The following is a 19,218-nucleotide window of genomic DNA, read 5'->3' on the forward strand; positions in this document are numbered from 1 at the left end:
CAGGGGACGTGGGTTCGTGCCCCAGTCCGGGAGGATCCCACATGTCACGGAGTGGCTGGGCCCGTGAGCCATGGCCGCTGAGCCTGTGCATCCGAAGCCTGTGCTCTGCAACAGGAGAGGCCACAACAGTGAGAGGCCACAACAGTGAGAGGCCCACGTACCGAAAAAAAAAAAAAAAAGTATCTCATTGCTTTAGTTTATGTCTGCTGGATACTGGGTAGATTAAGCATCTTTTCATATGTTTATTAGTCTTTAGTATTTTTGTGAATTACCTTTTCCTACCTTTCCCTTCTTTTCCCTCTGGGACTGTTGGTTCCTCCTTGACTTAACTTTGGTAATCTGTGTTTTCCCACAAAATTATCCATTTTGCCTAATTTACAAATCCGTATATATAATTATGTCCTCTTTCTTGTTTCTAATTTGGATGCCTTTTCTTCTTCCTTGATTAAATTTGCCAGCGGTTTTTTTCTCTTGTTAGTCCTTTTAAAACACCAGCTTTTAATTTGATTAATCTTCTGGACCATTAAAAAATGTTTTCTGTTTCGTTAATTGCTGCTTTTTCTTTATTCATTGCTTCCTTCTACCTCCGGTGGATGTACTACTTTCATTTCTTCCTTCTGCTTTCTGTGCGCACATAGGAAGGTGGGAGCAAAGGCTCAATGGTTGTTGGGGGTTGGGAGAGTAACTGTTGGCGTCATCCTCGCCCCGCGTGCCCCCCTCCCCCCCCATCACCAATACAGACGGTTCAGAATCAGGAAGAAACAAGTCAGGCATCAGGTGGAGATCGTGTCAGCTTTGTTAATAATAAGGCTGGCTTGAAGAATAATGCCTGACCTGCGATTAGTCAGGCTAACGACCCTTTCCCTCTGGGTTAACTTAACCAAGACATTCTTAGAGCAAATGCTTTTTGGAAGGTTCGACATGAAGCCAGTTAGAGCTGAACAAATCAACTGCTCAGGGTCTATGAGAGCTACATGCCCGCAGGGGAGTTCAGTCTCCAGAGTTCCATCCGGAGACCCAGATTGGAAACAAAGAAAAATGGGTGATTTGGTGGGTCCGCAGTTGGTGGCTGACTGAGCAGGGCCAGAGTAAGGGCATCCAGGGAGCTGGTGGGGAGCCTGGCGGAAGCAGGTGGTCTTGGGGTTCAGACTGGGCCGGGAGGCCTGTGGGACCCGCAGGGGAGGGAAGGAACACGAGTCTGGGAAGGGTGCAGGGGCAAACCAGGTTGGGAGGGAGGAGGTGGTGGGACAGCTGGAAGAGGGGCCGCTGGATGTCAGAGACAGGTCTTTCAGGTTCGGAATGCTGATGGCAGGAGAGTCAGGTAGACGGGCACATCTCCAGGAATGATGGGACTTGTGGGGGACCAAGGCTGAGTCATTCTTCAGACGCTCTGGGGCTCTTGTTCTTTCCCAAATTTAGCTTAACATCTGCTTTGAAGCCAAAAGAGTCACTGCTTTCCTATTCCTGGCTAATTAAACAAATTCAAACATACGCGTTGCCTCACTCAGCACCCTCACACGGCTAGGAGGGGAGCGCAGTGTGGGTGGCAGGTGCGTGGCACCAGCAGCCGAGGGTGGTCTGGGCTGCGGTGGGAAGTCAGCGGAGCGGGTCCAGCCCTGGAGCCACATATGCCTCACGGCGACGTGACCTGTCCAGGCTCCTTTGGGCACATGAATTCATCTGGCCCTCCAGGAGTGCTTTTTATGACACTATATCAACGCATTGTAACTCATAGGCTGACAGAACTCTTGTTCCTAGCGGTGCATTTACAGAAAGAGCCTGGCCTTTGTGTTTTCTTAGGGAGGGTGCGGTGACCCCTGCCCAGAGCTCTTATGAAGGCCAACTTCACTAACCACCCCTTTCCTGGTGCAGTGTGTCTCCCTCTGTAATTACTCCTCTCTATGTAATTTCCTACAGTGAAATTTTATGCTTTAGAACTAAATTAAAAAGTCGTCTAAAGAGACGGTTGGGTTAACATAAAAGTCAAGTTGCTCTTAGGAGGAATGAGTGTTTACAGTCAGGCCTTGTAGATATTTACGAGGAAGAGCAATGTATATCCTACACGCTGACGTCAGGTTGCAGAGTTTCTATAGTAGATCAGCATATTCACTATGACCTCCTAACCCATCAGGTAAACAATTATTCTTTCTTTCTTTCTTTTTTCGTTTTTAATTTTTGGCTGCGTTGGGTCTTGGTTGCTGTGCGTGGGCTTTCTCTAGTTGCGGCGCGTGGGGGCTACTCTTCGTTGCGGTGTGCGGGCTTCTCATTGCGGTGGCTTCTCTTGTTGTGGAGCACGGGCTCTAGGCACGTGGTCTTCAGCAGTTGCAGCAGTCGGGCTCAGTAGTTGTGGCACACAGGCCCCAGAGCATGCGGGCTTCCGTAGTTGTGGCGCCTGGGCTCCGTAGCTGTGGCTTGCGGGCTCTAGAGCACAGGCTCAGTGGTTGTGGTGCATGGGCTTAGTTGCTCTGCGGCATGTGGGATCTTCCCGGACCAGGGCTTGAACCTGTGTCCCCTGCATTGGCAGGCGGATTCTCAACCACTGCGCCACCAGGGAAGTGCCAGCAATTTCTATTTATACTCATTTTCCAGTAAGAAACGCTGGCTCTGTTGCTGGCAGGTGACATGTAGAAACCCGTGAAGATTTTCCAGCTGTTTTTGCCCCTGGGAGGGCGCCCTTTCAAGGTGCATCATCACAGATCCTCGTGGGCACCTCTCTGCTAGAATGCAGAGGGGTCCTGGGGACTCTCACAGTCTTTGCAAAAATTCATCAAACATCTGTTTGAAGCCCATTCAGAGCCACTTTCATCTTTTGGCTTTGTCCTAGTTATTTTTAGGGTTGATACATTTATTTTTCCAAGAGCAAAACAGAACATTTTAAGGCTTTGATATTTGGCTAAGGTTTAGTAAATTCTGTTCCATGGAGAGCTGGCAGGTTTCCCATTGAGGCGCTCATGAACTTGGCTGGCACAGAGGTTTCCTTTAGCGCTGGTCTGGAGTCATGGACCCAGCCCAGGAGCTGGTCCACCCTTGTACTGTGCAGCCTCCGTGCCAGTGGACACCTGGACATGCCATTGTGGTCTGTCACCTCCCTCTGTTCTGAGATTCTCAGTCCCTGCAGAGGGAGTCTTGTCCAGGGTTTACTTACTTCTACAATTAAGAAAGCCTTCCTTGGGTCACATTGAACTTACTCTCTGCAGTATAAGCTATCAAGTCACAAATAGAGTCTGATGCTCTCAGATGCATAATTGTTGTTATGCTTAAATACTATTATTAAAATTGTACAGCGTTACACGTTCATTGTAATGAGTGTAGAACAATCTTAAAAACGTAAAGAAAATTAGAACCTCCCATCGTCCCAGCACCCAGAGATAACATCCTCTTTTTTGTAATTTATTTTTGAAATTTTTGTTTTAACGTGGTAAGAACACTTGACGTGAGATCTACTCTCTTGAATGTTTACACGTACAATACCTGATGGGTGATTGTAGGTACAACGTTATACAGCAGGTCTCTGGAGCTTTTGCTCATCTTGCTTGACTGAGACTTTATGCCCGTCAATTAAATAATTAAACTTTATGACCCATTCCCCTCCCCCGGCCCCTGGCAGCCACCATTCTCCTCTGTGATTCTGTGAATTTGACTCTTTTAGATTTCCTCACGTTAAGTGGAATCATGCGGTATTTGTTCTTTTGTGACTGGTTTGTTTCACTTAGCATAATGTCCTCAGGTTCATCCATGTTGTCACATGTTGCAGAATTTCCTTCTTTTTTGAGGCCGAATCATATTCCATTGTATGTGTACACCACATCTTCTTTATCCCTTCATCTGTCAATGGACACTTAGGTTGATTCCACGTCTTGGATATTGTGAATAACGCTGCCATGAACACAGGAGTGTTAATATCTCTTAGAGATCCAGATTTCAGTTCTTTTAGGTGAATGCCCAGAAGTGTGATGACCTGATCATATGATAGTTCCACAGTTGACCCTTGAACAACATGGGTTTGAACTGCATGAGTCCACTTACACACAGATTTGTAAAAATAAATATATGGTTGGCCCTCTGTAGCCACAGGTTCTGCATCTTCAATTCAGTGCTGATGCAAACTTAATACATGAGCCATGGGTGGTTGACTCTTTGGATGTGGTACCCATGGATACGGAGGGTGGACTGCAGGACTTGAGCATCTGTTGATTTCGGTGTCCGTGGTGGGTCCTGGAACCAACCCCTGAAAACGCAGAGGGACAACTGTGTTTTTAATTTTTTGAGGAACCTCCATACTGTTTTCCATAGTGGCTGCACTGTTTTGCGTGCTCACCAGCAATGCACAGGGTTCCAGCATCTCCACATCCTCACCAACACTTGTCTTCTTTTTTTTTTTTATAATAACCATCCTGACTGGTGTGAGATGATATCTCATTGTGGTTTTTATTTGCATTTCCCTGATGATTACTGATGTTAACCATTTTTCATATACCTGTAGGCCATTTGTATGTCTTCTTTGGAGAAACATCTACTTAAGTCATTGGCCTATCTTTTAATTGGATATTAGTTTTATACTATTGAGTTGTAGGAGTTCCTTATATATTTTGGAGATTAACCCCTTATCAGATATATAGTTTGCAAATATTTACTCCCATTCTGTATGTTGCCTTTCCACTTCGTTGGTTGTTTCCTTTGCTGTGCAGAAGCTTTTGGGGTTTGATGTAGTCCTGATGGTTTATTTTTGTTTTTGCTGCTTGTGCTTTTGGTGTCATATCCATGATATCATTACCAAGACCAATGTCATGAAGTTTTTCACCTTTTTTTTTTTTCTAAGAGTCTTATGGTTTCAGATCTTATGTTTAAGTCTTTAATCAATTTTGAGTTGGTTTTGTGTATGGTATAAGGGTACAGTTTCATTCTTTTGCATGTGGATATCTAATTTACCCTGCACCGTTTGTTGAAGAAACTGTCTTTTCCCCATTAGAGATTCAGTGCAGTCCCTGTCAAAAGCCCAATGGCGGGTTTCCCTGGTGGCGCAGTGGTTGAGAGTCCGCCCGCCGATGCAGGGGACACGGGTTCGTGCCCTGGTTGGGGAAGATCCCACATGCCGCGGAGCGGTAGGCCCGTGAGCCATGGCCGCTGAGCCTGTGCATCTGGAGCCTGTGCTCCGTGGTGGGAGAGGCCACAACAGTGAGAGGCCCGCGTACCGCAAAAAAACAAACAAACAAACAAAAAAAAAACAGCCCAATGGCATTTTTTAACAGAAATACTGAAAACAATTCTAAAATTCATATGGAACTGCAAAAAAAAACACAAATCATTTTGAGAAAGAGGAACAAAGCTGGAGGCACCACACGTTCTAATTAAAAAATACACTACAAAGCTATAGTAATCAAAACAGTATGGCATAAAAAACACACATATAGACCAATGGAACAGAATAAAGATTCTAGAAATAAATCTACACCTATATGGTCAACTCATCCTTCAACAAGGGAGTCAATAATAACATTTTTTTTTTTTTTTTTTTTTTTTTTTTTGCGGTACGCGGGCCTCTCAGTGTTGTGGCCTCTCCCGTTGTGGAGCACAGGCTCCGGACGCGCAGGCTCAGCGGCCATGGCTCACGGGCCCAGCCACTCCGCGGCATGTGGGATCTTCCCGGACCGGGGCAAGAACCTGTGTCCCCTGCATCGGCAGGCGGACTCTCAACCACTGTGCCACCAGGGAAGCCCAATAATAACATTTTTAATATCTAGACTTTTCTCTAAGTCTTTTTTCTATGCCTATTGTAAATGTGGTTTCCTACCGTATACACCTTTTACAATCATATTTTCCACTAATTTATTGTCACCATTGTTCTACATGATCAAATATGTTACAGTATCCTTTGTGAAGTTGCTATAAATCACATACCATAAATTCACAATTTTAAAGTATACAATACAGTAGTTTTTCTTGTGTATTGACAAAGTTGTGCAACACTCACCTCTGTCAAATTCCAGAATATTTACATCACCCCAAAAGGGAATCCCGGAGCCATTAGCAGTCACTCCCCATTCTAACCTATCCCTTCATCCCTGGGCAACCACTAACCTACTTTCTGTATTTAGGGATTTGCCTATTCTGGAAATTGCATATGAATGTAATCATACAATATGTGGCCTTTTTGACATGGCTTCTTTCACTCAGCATAATGTTTTCAAGGTTCATCTGTGTTGTAGCATGTGCCACTACTTCACTCTTTTTTTTTTTATTTTTTTTTTACTTCTTTCCTTTTTACTGATGAATACTATTCCATCATATGGACCTACACATTATGTTTATCCATTCATCCCTTAATGAACATTTTTTTTCTACTTTTTGGCTATTGTGAATAGTGTGGTTGTGAACATTTGTGTACAAATTTTTGTTTAAACTCCTGTTTTTGGTTCTTTGGGGTATATACCAAGGAGTGGAATTACTGGGTCACACAATGTATGAAGGTTCAATTTCTTCATATCCTTGCCAACACTTATTACTGTCTGTCTTTTTGCCTATAGTCATCCTAGTAGATGTGAGGTGGTATCCAATTGTAGCTTTGATTTGCATACCACTAATGCCTAATGATGGTGAATATCCTTTCATGTGCTTTTTGGCCATTTGTATATTTTATATTCTCCTTGGAGAAATGTGTGTTTGGCTCCTTTGCCCATTTTTTGGTTGGGTTACTTGTCCTTCATACTCTGGATAATAGACCCTTATCAGATATATGATTTGCAAATATTTTCTCCCATTATGTGGGCTATCTTTTTACTTTCTTGATAGTGTCCTTTGAAGCACAAAAGTTTTTAATTTTTATGAAGTCTAGCTTATCTAGTGTTTCTTTGGTTGCTTGTGTCTTGGGTGTAATATCTAAGAAAACATTGCCTAATCCAAGGTTTTATACTTATATTTTATACTTATATTTTATACTTATATTTTCTTCTAAGAGTTTTCTGTTTTTATGAAGTCTAGCTTATCTAGTGTTTCTTTGGTTGCTTGTGTCTTGGGTATAATATCTAAGAAAACATTGCCTAATCCAAGGTTTTATACTTATATTTTATACTTATATTTTCTTCTAAGAGTTTTCTGTTTTTAACTCTTACATTCTGAGGTAATTCTTGCATGTGGTATGTGGTAGGAGTCTAACTTCATTCTTTTGCATGTGGATGTCCAGTTGTCCCAACACCACTTGTTGAAAAGACTGTTCTTTCCCCATTGAATCGTTTTGGCACCCTTGTCCAAAATCAACTGCCTATAAATGTATGGGTTCGTTTTTGGACTCTGAGTTCTTTTCTATTTATCTACATATGTCTATCCTTATGCCAGTACCACATGGTCTAGGCTGCTGTAGCTTTGTAGTAAGTTTTGAAATTGGGAAGTGTGAGTCCTGCTTTGTTCCTCTTTTTCAAAATTGTTTTGACTATTCTGGGTCCCTTGCATTTCCATATGAGTTGTAGAATTAACTTGTCAACTTCTGTGAAAAGAGCAGCTAGAATTTTGATATGGGTTGTGTTGATTCTGTAGATCAATTTGAGGAGCATTGCCGTCTCAAGTTTTTCAGTACTTGAACCTGGGATGTCTGTCCATTTACTTAAGACTTCTTCAACTTTTTAAATGTTTTATAGTTTTTAGTGTACTGCAAGTCTTGCATGTATTTTGTTAAATATATTTCTAAGTATTTTTGAGGCTATTGTAAATGGAATTAAAAAAAATATATTTGGATTGTTTATTACAAGTGTATAAAAATAAAATTGATTTTTGTATATTGATCTTGTAGCCTACAACCTTGCTGAACAAGTTTATTAGCTCTGTTTTGTTGTTGTAGATTCCTTAGGATTTTCTACACATGAGATCATGTCATCTGCTAATAAATATAGCTTTACTTTCTTACCAGTCTGGATACCTTGTCTTTCTTCCTCCTTCCCTCCCTCCCGCCCTTCCTTCCTTCCTTCCTCCTAATTTCCCTGGCTAAAGACTCCATTATATTGTTGACTAGAAGCGGTGAGAGCAGACATCCTTACCTTGTTATTGCTCTTACAGGAAAAGTTTCAGAGTTTCACCATTAAGTACGATGTTAGTTGTTGGGTGTTTTGTAGTTGCTCTTTATCAGGCCGAGGAGTTTCTCTTTTATTCCTAGCCTGTTGAGTGTTTTTTTTTTTTTTTAATCGTGAATGTGCATTGGATTTTGTCAAATGCTTTTCTGCATCTGTTGAGATGATTATGTGGTCGTGCCCTTTATTCTATTAATATGGTATACTACTTTGATTGTCATATGTTGGAAAACCTTGAATTCCTGGGTAAATCCCACTTGGTCATGGTGTATAATCCTTTATATATGTTGTTAAATTTGGTTTGCTAGTATTTTGTTGAGGATTTTTGCGTTAGTATCATAGGGAATATTGGTTGATATATGTCACTTTTAACAGCTGCATAATGTTTAATCATGTGAATATACCATCATCTAACCAATTCGATTTTAGTTATTTCCTTTGTTGTCATCGTTGTTATAATCAAGGATAAGCTTATAACTCTTGTACACACAGCTGTAAATTCCTTCATAATTATTTTCATAGGATTCATTTCTACAAATGGAATAACTGAACCAAAGGTTATGCATAGATGCTCAGCTCATCTTGTCATTGGCATTTACATTTTGTTTATAGTTTTTGTTTTGCAGAGTTTTTTTTTTTTAAAGTAGTCAAATCTGTCTTTCTTTATGTATTCTGCTTTTGCAGGTGGGCTCCGAGGGGCCTTTTTCATCTTGTTTAGATATAGAATCTCCTCTATTTTCTTCTAGTTCTTGTAATGCTTCATTTTTATTTATTTATTTTTTTGCGGTACGCGAGCCTCTCACTGTTGTGGCCTCTCCCCTTGCGGAGCACAGGCTCCGGACGCGCAGGCTCAGAGGCCATGGCTCACGGGCCCAGCCACTCCGAGGCATGTGGGATCCTCCCGGACCGGGGCACGAACCCGCGTCCCCTGCATCGGCAGGCGGACTCTCAACCACTGCGCCACCAGGGAAGCCCTAATGCTTCTTTTTCTACCCACTTAAATCTTTATTCCTTCAAAATTCATTTGGTGTGAGGTAGGAATCTCTTTCCTTCTTTCCCTGTCACTCTCTTTTTCTGCCTATGACCAGCCAGTTTTCCCAATGCCATTTTAAAAAACAATCCATTCCTTGTCCTCAGATTAGTGACGCCATCTTTATTGTAATCCAAATTCTCATGCCTGCGCTTTGTTATGGTTCACTGATGATCCTTCTATTCCTGAGCCGTACTATTATAATTATTTTACTTTTCTGGTCTGCTTTAATATCTGGGAGTACAAATACACTTTCTTTTTTTTTGGAATTTTCTTTTATAGAGAAGGATGAATTATTTTACCAGATGAATTTTAGGATAACTTTATAAAGAATTTTCTTCACACTTCTAATCCTATTAGAATTTTTATTGGAATTACAATACATTTATAAAATTATTTTGTGAATGATGAATACCTAATTGGAAAATCATGGTATATTTTTCCATCCAGCCCTCTTTTTGTCATTCTGTAAAATATTGTAGATTTTGGGGGGCAACAGCAATTTTCTTACCAGGTTTATTCATAGATATTTTATATATATATTTTTTACTTTGTAAGTAGGATTTGTTTAGCATGCAGTAACGTATTTAATTAATTATTTTATTACACAATTTAATACCTACTTGTTTTAGAAAATTTAGAAGATACAAGGTGAATTAAAAAAAATAAATGACCTGCAATTCCAGAGATAACCACTGTTAACATTTTGTGTATATCTTCCTATTAATAGATTTACAGTCCGATTGGGGAAGTAAGACATGATCACATGAAAGGCTTAACTCCAAGGCGCTAGTGGGTGACTAGCTTGTACTTTTTTGTCTGTCCAGCTTTTTTTTTTTTTTTTTGCTTTTGGGAACTGCTCTTACAACTAGTGGGGTCACCAATCACCCAGGTCCCTCTCCCCTCCACTGGGTTGGACAGTGTATCACTCTGGGGTTCTTTTCTGAGGTCTCTTCTCCTGAGATCTTGAATGCTTAAAGCCCCCTAGTCCTGGAATGCTGCTGGGAAAGGCTTTCCCATCCCAAGAGCTCCTGTGTTGGAGTGACGCGAACTCAGGGAAGCAGAGCTGAGAGGTGATGAGAAGCAGCTTCCCAGTGGCGTTTGAACCTCCAGGTATAACTGGCTTAAAGCCAGCTTGAAGTCATCCCCAGACTAGCCAGTTAGCCAGTAAGTTTGCTATTTTGCTTAAACGGAGTTCTGTCACTTGCAGAGTCCGGACCATGGCCACCTCCTGTGACTGTGCCACGGGGCCATGCGCTGGAGGAACCCCGGGGTGAGTTAGGTCCCCGTGCGTCCCCGGCACCCCGGAGGATGGACCTTCCTCCGCGAGGGCGTGTCCCGTGCATTGTGCCTCTCGCTTTCTTTAAGGGAAAGAGGGGGGCCCCCCGAGGCAGCAGCGTTTGCCAGGGGGGCATGGGGCCACAGTTATAGCAACACCCCTGGCGGTGGAGGTAGTGGGGAGCGGTTCTAAGCTGCGTGAGCAGAGCACCTTTCTGTGGTCTGGGATGGGGATGGAACCGCGGTGAACACAGGGGACTCAGCATCACCGAGGCTCTGCCGACCCACGCCGCCATGTAAGGGCTACTCGGCTGCTTTTCACACCTATTTTTCAGTAAAATAGCAATTAAAATCCAGTTTATGGCCGTGACTAAGCTCTGCCTGGCCCTGATCCCTTCGGTTCTTGGTGAGTGTGGATACAGCACAGTAGCTTGTTTACCTTCACAAAATTTCTTCCATGTGTATTTTCCGTGCAGCGTGTTCGCCCCCTGTGACAGGAGATCTTACCGTCATGGGGCTTGTAGGCCACCTGTCGTGAGGGTGCTCTTATGATCTTGGAGCTCTCTGAATTCAAAATTAAGTATGAAAGTATTTATCTTGAGTGAAAAGTGAAATCTCAACCGATCACGGAGCCTTGGAGATCCAGACGCCGTACCTCCGAGGTCCCTAGAGTCTGCTGATCAGAACCCCCTGCTTTGAAATGTTCCTGGCTGTAATCTGAATTTCCCATCCTACCTAGAACATTCTACGAGTCACAGGCTCGAAAGGAAGGGACCCTGAGGCTTCAGGGCAGACTCACCTCTGAAGAGCAGACTGACTTTTTTTTTTTTTCTGTTTGATATCTCAGGGAGCAATCAGCGAGAAACTAGTCAGCCTACATCTTTAAATCCTTATGTTTCAGAGAGGTTCAAAGGAAGTATTCAGGAACCAGTAGGATAGAAGTGATTTTGCAGGTTTTTGGGGGGAGTGGGTGGGGGGTGGAGGGGAGGGAGAGGCAGAGGGAGAGGCCGTCGGAAGCCCTGGAGAGCAGAGCCCGCCTGTTTCCTGAGCGAAGCGTCGTTCCAGTGCTCAGTGCCTGGCCCCTCGAGTGTGGTTTTCCTCCCGGCCGGCACCAAACCCCAAAATAGTGCGGCTGGCTTGCTGATTGAGGCCAGCCGCTCTGAGAAGCAGGAGAAGCCAAAGGTTTTGCAGTAAGTACCCAGTTGGTTATTCTTTAAGATGGAGGTGGAAACTCTTAGAACAGCTGTATCTGTGGGAAGAGGTTCTTCTTTTGTGGCTGTAACGTCTCAAGTCCCGGTGACTCCTGCTGTGACTACAGCGTTATTAATATATCGTCCTGTGGTTTGTGGACTGGGCAAGTTCATGCTACGTGCATGTTTGGGGGCCTAAAAATGGATTTCAGACATTTTCTGACGGCTTGAAAACACTGTCTTTTCTCACTGCCTGTCACTTTTCTCGTCTTGCCAAGTAAGGATAATTAATGCTAACTTTAGGTTAAACGTCTAAAGGTCTTTGGAAGAGAAATCCTCCCGGTGGGTACTAATTCCTAGCAGCGTGGAGATCTGTGTTTCACAACCGCGGTGAAGAGGGCTGCTTCTGTGCGTTCTTCTCGCCAAGGGTGGAAGTCTGAACTCCTACGGGGGGAGCCGCCCACTTGCCTGGTTCTTCACCCCCAGGAGGTTCTAGGGCCTTCTCCCCTGGAAGACCAGCTCTGGGGAGCACACCCACCCCTCCTTGCAGAGGGCCCGATAACGTGCCCGTGCTCAGTATCTGGGCCAAACATTGTGCTTGCAAGGCCTAGATGGCAGAGTTTCAAAGATATGACAAAGATAGAGGCTTTTCTAGGAAGTTACTCGTTATATGGTTTCTGTTTAGACGGTCTTTTGCCCCACCCGCCCTGGCAAAGGGCTCCAGCTACTTTGAAAGGTCTCCACCACGCTGCTGGAAATTAAGTTTGGGTTTTATTTTCCCCTTTTTTTTCTATTGGGTCTAATCTCTTGGTAGAATCAAACCTTTAGCTCAGTTATGTAGAAAGTCCATTTTTTAAGTTGACTTGAGAAATGTGCTTTGCCCCCTCCCATTAGGATGCAAAGGTGGAGACACACATGTGCTCCTTGGACCTTGGGTCCGTTCTCTGCAGCTGCGCCCCACAGACTATACATTTTTACGTGGCTCTGGCTAGAGTGGCCGTTTCACTTCCCTTCATCTCTCCTTTGCCAAGTGAGTTTACGTGGAAGTTGCAGTGTCGTCTCAGCAGAAGACACCCGCGAAATTCGAGGGAGTGCAAAACAGACAAGACCACACCTTCATTTGGGAAAAGCCACTGCATGGGAAGCATCTTTTTCCCGTGCTTCAATTTTATTTTTCAAGCATGTTAATATTTTTAAAAATGATAAACATACCACTTTTGTCTGCTTACTGCGTGGCAGACACAGCAGTTGAGCTCTCCCTGAGGATCATCTTCTCTGAGTCTCACTGTCGTCCCCTGAGGCGCCCACATGTGCGGTCTTCACTTTCGAGGTGGGGAAACTGAGGCACAGAAAGGTCTTGTAACTTGGCCAAGGGCAGACTTACTGGTGGGTGGGGGTGGTCTGGGATTGGAACGTAGGTCTTTCGAAACCCGGAGTAAGTTTAGAAATCAGAGGAAAAGAGTGACTCAATCCCATGCACTAAAACGACTTCAAATTTCTATATTTCTCTGGACCTGTACAATTAAATATTATAGCATACTTCTTTATATTATTAGTTCACAATTATTTTTAATGGCGTATAATGTTCTAGTAAGGGTTTGTTCTATAAATTAATTTACTATTCCCTGTTCTTGAAAAGGGGATTGATTTTTGTTTGTTTGTTCGCTGTGATAAAGGGCACTTAAGTGACTGTCTTGTCCGTATAATCTTCCCCAAGTTTTTGGATTATCTGTAAAATGGATTCTCAGAGGTGGGATTACTGGGTCAAAAGCGCGTGAATTTTTAAAAATTAATTAATTAACTTTTGGCTGCGTTGGGTCTTCGTTGCTGCGTGTGGGCTTTCTCTAGTTGCGGCGATTGGGGGCTAGTCTTCGTTGTGGTGCGCGGTCTTCTCACGCGGTGGCTTCTCTGGTTGTGGAGCACGGGCTCTAGGCGCCTGGGCTTCAGTAGTTGTAGCGTGCGGGCTCAGTAGTTGTGTCTCGTGGACTCTAGAGCACAGGCTCAGTAGTTGTGGCCCACAGGCTTAGTTGCTCTGCGGCATGTGGGATCTTCCCAGACCAGGGCTTGAACCCATGTCCCCTGCATTGGCAGGCGGATTCTTAACCACTGCGCCACCAGGGAAGCCCAAAGCACATGAATTTTTAACAGTGCTTTGTATATGTTGCTAGATTGCTTTTCTACCAACATTGTGTGTGAGATGTCAGTTTAATTTTATCCATTCCAGTGACAGCACCATGAAAGAAAAAAAAAAGAACAGGTAAAAAGGAAGCACTTGTTGGTAATTTTGCATCTTTTTAAATATACTTACGATGAACTTTTTTTTCACGTTTGTTTACAAATTGTACCTTCTCTTTGCTCACTCATCTATTAGGATCTTAATGCGTTTTTCGTGGGGGTGGCTAATTCATAAAGTTTTTTTTTTTAAGATTTATTTATTATTTAGTTTTGGCTGCGTTGGGTCTTAGTTGCAGCACGTGGGCTCTTCGTCGCGGTGCACGGGCTTCTCTCTAGTTGCGGTGTGCGGTTTTTCTCTTCTCCAGTTGAGGCGCGTGAGCTCAGTAGTTGTGTCACATGGGATTAGTTGCCCCGCGGCATGTGGGATCTCAGTTCCCTGACCGGGGATCAAACCCGCGTCCCCTGCATTGTAAGGCGGATTCTTTACCACTGGACCACCAGGGAAGTCCCCATAAAGGTTTTTAAAAGATTTACTCACAAAGTTTCATCAGTTATTTTCCCCAGACTATGTTTTACCTTTTTACAATGAATTTTTTAAAACCATACAGCCATTTAACATTTTTGCATAGTCACATCTGTCCATTTTTAACTATTCTTACTTTAGAAATCTGTCTTTTTTTAAGGGATTTATTTCCTTCTAGTTTTTACTTTGGTGCATGACGTGAAAAGTGGACTTTGACTTAAACAAAATAATGCTAGGCAGTTTTCCCATTGTCATTTATGAGTGATCTTTATGTTCGCTAATATTTTATAATTTTGTCAGTTTATATCCTCAGCTGTTCTATGATATGTGCTTTTTCTGGATTGTCTGTTTTATTTATAGGAGCTGACCGTGTCTGAGCTGTTATCACTCTGTGTTGATTTTGCTGTTTTAAGATGTGTGGAGAGAATGGGTTGTGTGGAGGGACGCTGAGTCAAAGGAAGAGTTGTTGGCAGCGAGGGCTCCGTCTCAGCCTCCCTGGCCTTAGTCTTCTCATCTGTAAAATGGGGATGGTTATAGTGTCCACGCCATGGGTTGTTGGGGTGGGGAAATAAAGTTAAACAAGGAAATACTGAAAAAGTATTTGGGGTACACAGATATGCATAGAGACATATATATGTATACATCTATTTTATATACATAAATATGCATTCTTTGTGTTTCTTTTTAATGTAATTTTAATTGGAGTATAGTTGATTTATGACAATGTTGTGTTTCAGGTGTGCAGCAAAGTGAATCAGATATATATATAGATATAGATAAATCTATATAGATACATCTATATCTATCTGTATGTATAGATATATATATCTCCACTCGTTTTTAGATTCTTTTCCCATATAGCTCATTACAGAGTATTGAGTAGAGTTCTCTGTGCTCTACAGTAGGTCCTTATTAGTTATCTGTTTTATATATAGTAGTGTGTATATGTCAATCCCAATCTCCCAATTTATCCCTCATCCCCCCTTCCCCCCCCGTAACCATATGTTTATTTTCTATGTCTGTGACTCCTTTTCTGTTTTGTAAATAAGTTCATTTGTACCATTTTTTGTTTTTGTAGATTCCACATATAAGCGATATCATATGATATTTGTCTTTCTCTGTCTGACTTACTTCACTCAGTATGACAATATCTAGGTCCATCCATGTTGCTTCAAATGACATTATTTCGTTCTTTGTTATGGCTAAGTAATATTCCATTGTATATATGCACCACATCTTCTTTATCCATTCCTCTGTTGGTGGAAATTTAGGTTGCTTCCGTGTCTTGGCTATTGTAAACAGTGCTGCAATGAACACTGGGGTGCATGTATCTTTTTGAATTATGGTTTTCTCTGGATATATGCCCAGGAGTGGGATTGCTGGATCATCTGGTAGTTCTATACTTAGTTTTTTTTAAGGAACCTCCATAATGTTTTCCATAATGGTTGTACCAGTTTTCATTCCCACCAAGTGTAGGAGGGTTCCCTTGTATTTCTTATATAGAGTCAAATGTGTCATTCTTTCCCTTTATGACTTAAGACAACCCTTCATATAATCTTGGGAGACAGAAAAAGATGACACACTTGACTCTATACACATTTAAAAACTTGGTACATTGAAAGACAGGCATGTGGCAGAGAGAACTATGTGTAGTGCCCATACCACAGAGAGCTGCTAACCATTATAAGAGAGGAGTTTCCACACATCCATTAGAAAAAGGCAAAGACACACAGGAAAAGTGGGCAAAGGCAACTTATAAATGGAAATGTATATTTATTTCCATAAATATATGAAGAAATATTGACAGCCAATAAAGATACCTCGGTAAGAATCAGGGAAATGCAAATTCAAATACTAATGAAATGTCACTTTCCCTGTAGCAGATAGGCAGCATCAAAGAGAACATATGGAGATGGGCACTGGCAATCACAACTAATAGGAACAAGAATCAGCAAAGCTTTTTTTGTACGGCAATTTTACAAAACCTACCAAAACGTGTAACAGCCTTTAATGTCTTAGAAAATACTGTACATGTTTTCAAGTACGCACATCCAACATAATCATATTTACATTAAAAATGTCGTTATGTTAAGAAACCTGAGCTCTAGATTTTTATTTGTATGAATATAAAAGTTCATTTTTAAAAAGTTCTGGATATAAAATATCAGGCTGTTCACGGTGTTACTTCTGGAGAGGTAGGGAGAATTAGGGCAAGGTCTCTTTTACCTTTTTCTAGATGTACGTCCATGTTTGAGTTTTTCGTGAGTCTGTATTTGTGTAAGATAAATACATAAATAGACACTTTTCCGGGCCCACGGGCCAGAAAATTTTAGGGAGCAGGATCCCAGCTGTAGAGGCTCAGGATTGGGAAAGTTCACAGTTTTAGGAATTTTAGAGGCAACATTTGAGGCAGTGTTGAGAGGCAACATTTTATTCTTCCTTAACGTTTTTCTTTTTTTAAAAAAATTATTTATTTATTTATTTATGGCTGTGTTGGGTCTTCGTTTCTGTGTGAGGGCTTTCTCCAGTTGTGGCAAGCGGGAGCCACTCTCATCATGGTGCGCGGGCCTCTCGCTATCGCGGCCTCTCGTTGCGGAGCACAGACTCCAGACGCGCAGGCTCAGTAGTTGTGGCTCACGGGCCTAGTTGCTCCATGGCATGTGGGATCTTCCCAGACCAGGGCTGCATTGGCAGAGCACAGGCTCCGGACGCGCAGGCCCAGCGGCCATGGCTCACAGGCCCAGCCGCTCTGCGGCATGTGGGATCTTCCCGGACCGGGGCACGAACCCGTGTCCCCTGCGTCGGCAGGCGGACCCTCAACCACTGCGCCACCAGGGAAGCCCTAATTTCCAGCTTTTTGTGGGTGTGGGGAGGTGGCAGTCAGATGAGGTTACAGGGAAGAAGTCACATCTGATCTGGGGCTTGAAGGATAGGTGAGATTTGAGTAAAGGGCAGTGAGGGTGAGAAAGGCAGCTCAGGCCGGGGAACAAGAAAAAAAGCAAAGATGTGGGCATCCCAGGCTGCTGGGGGCTAGGGAAGCCCAGGCTGGGGGGAGCAGAAGCGAGTTTGGGAAGGTGGGCTTGGGCCAAGGAGAGATGGCATTCATTCAGCCCACATGAGCTTGACCGATGCCTGCAGAGCGTGACCTCCGCCACTCGCCCCCAGGTCTCCTGGCTCTTCTTTACAGTCAGCCCCTCTGAGGTGTTTTCCAGCCACCAAGCAGTTAACTCAGTTCTGGTGCTGTCCACCTGGACAGGGTGTAAAGGCTTAGTCCCACAAGACTGTCCCCGCTTCACACGCTGATCGCAGGTCCGGGCTGACCCCTGTGCTTCGGACCCACCGGCTATAGATCAGGGGTTGCCAGGACCCCCTCCTCGGATTTGACTAATTTGCTACTCAGAGAAACATTTCCTTACGTTTGCCAGTTCATTATCAATGGTATTATAAAGGCTACAGATGAACAGCTGGATGAAGGGGTATAGAGGGGGCGGTCCAGAAGGGTCCCGAGCACTTCCTTAGGAGCTCCTGTCCCTGTGGACCTGGTGTGTGTCACCCTCCTGGATGTGTACGTGTCCACCAAGAGATTATGGAGCTTAATCTGCAAGCCCCTCTCCCTTCCCAGAGGCTGGGGGAAGGGGCTGAGATCCCAACCCTCTAATCACTTGGTCTTCCTGGTGACCAGCCCCATTACCAGGAACCACAGGCAAAGGCCAGATATATTTCATATACTTATATTTCATATACATATATTTCATATACATATATTTCATATACTCCTTCTTCTACTCCCAGGCCCTGGTAACTGCTGGTCTGTGCTCTGTCCCCAGGGTGTTGCCTTTTCCATCGCGTCATGTGAATAGAGTCCCGTAGCAGGAAGCCTTTTGAGGCTGACCTCTTCCCCTAAGCATAATTCATCCACTTTCTTGCACGTACCCCTAGCTCCTTCTTTTTCACTGATGAGGAGTGTTTCACTGCGTGGACACTCCAGTCTGTCTATCCACCCACCACGGAGACAGGTTGTTTCCAGTTTTTGCCGTTATGAACTGTCGATGCAAAAATTAATTGATCGTCAATCTAAGAAAGAAATGGACATTTTATACGAGCCAACCCAGGGATTATAACCCGGGAGACGGCCTGTCAGGTAACTCTGAGAACTGTTCCCAAGAGGTAAGGCGGGGAGGCTGTGATTTTGGCAAAGGGGGTACATACAGTGAAGCACTCATCTCAGTAGAAGGTTGCTGCTGGTCACCAGGAACAGACACCTTAATTAATGCTTTTTTTTTTTTTTAAGTGCTTTTCTAAGTATGGGAAGATGTAAGAATCCAGGTTCATAAAAAATTTCTCCTGGAAATGTCTACCTGTCTGAGGGTTGGTTCTGCCAGGTTTCCCGGAACACAAAGTGCCTCATCTTGGTCTTTGCTCAGAATTCCTTTCAAGGTGTCCTGTGGGTCACTGACTGCACTGCAGTGGCTGATGACTTGGTTCTTGTGGAACTGGATGGTGGGCTACATTCTTTATGTTACAGGCCCCTCCGTTTTGGTCTTAATTTTGACAAAGGTTTGGGAGGCATTTAGTGACCAATTTGTCCCATGGTCCTAGGAATGCTCATTCCCAGGTCGGGTGAGGATTTTGTTGATGTGCCCCTTGATGTGCTGATACTGGACTAGGCCCTGTTAATAGTTGCCCAAAACCTCTGGACCCCCTGTCCTACAGTCTGTTATGGTCCAGGAAACGGTTCCCTCTGTGGCTTCCTCCCAATTCTAGAGTTACACTGTTACAATCACTGATCTTATAGAACTATGTATTTGGTCAGTCGTTTCAAGTCACCTAATCATCATTAATTTTATCTGAGGCTCAGTCACACATTTGGTGACGTAAGAAACAATCCTTTTGTAAAATAGGCAGGATACAGGTAACATAGCTAGTAATGCTCATGTAAGGTCATAAGTATTTAAGCTAAGAACT

At 43.4% G+C, this 19,218-nt stretch overlaps 1 protein-coding gene and 1 long non-coding RNA gene across 6 annotated transcripts in view; one reads left to right on the plus strand and one right to left on the minus strand.

The window, feature by feature from the left end:
• Window positions 1-19,218, minus strand: part of LOC137212254 (uncharacterized) — a 317,962-nt gene that overhangs the window by 112,174 nt on the left and 186,570 nt on the right. The gene's annotated exons all lie outside the window — the stretch shown is intronic.
• Window positions 1-19,218, plus strand: part of SPECC1 (sperm antigen with calponin homology and coiled-coil domains 1) — a 246,070-nt gene that overhangs the window by 29,452 nt on the left and 197,400 nt on the right. The window contains exon 1 of one of the 5 annotated variants that reach the window (XM_067715415.1): window positions 11,441-11,555. The exons of the other annotated variants lie outside the window; for them this stretch is intronic. The gene's annotated coding sequence lies outside the window, so the exon portion shown is untranslated. Of the gene's footprint in view, window positions 1-11,440; window positions 11,556-19,218 lie in introns of those variants that run through there. 5 annotated transcript variants of the gene reach the window in all.

The sequence above is a fragment of the Pseudorca crassidens genome, chromosome 19 (genome assembly GCF_039906515.1).
Source record: "Pseudorca crassidens isolate mPseCra1 chromosome 19, mPseCra1.hap1, whole genome shotgun sequence".
Taxonomy (NCBI): Eukaryota; Metazoa; Chordata; class Mammalia; order Artiodactyla; family Delphinidae; genus Pseudorca; species Pseudorca crassidens.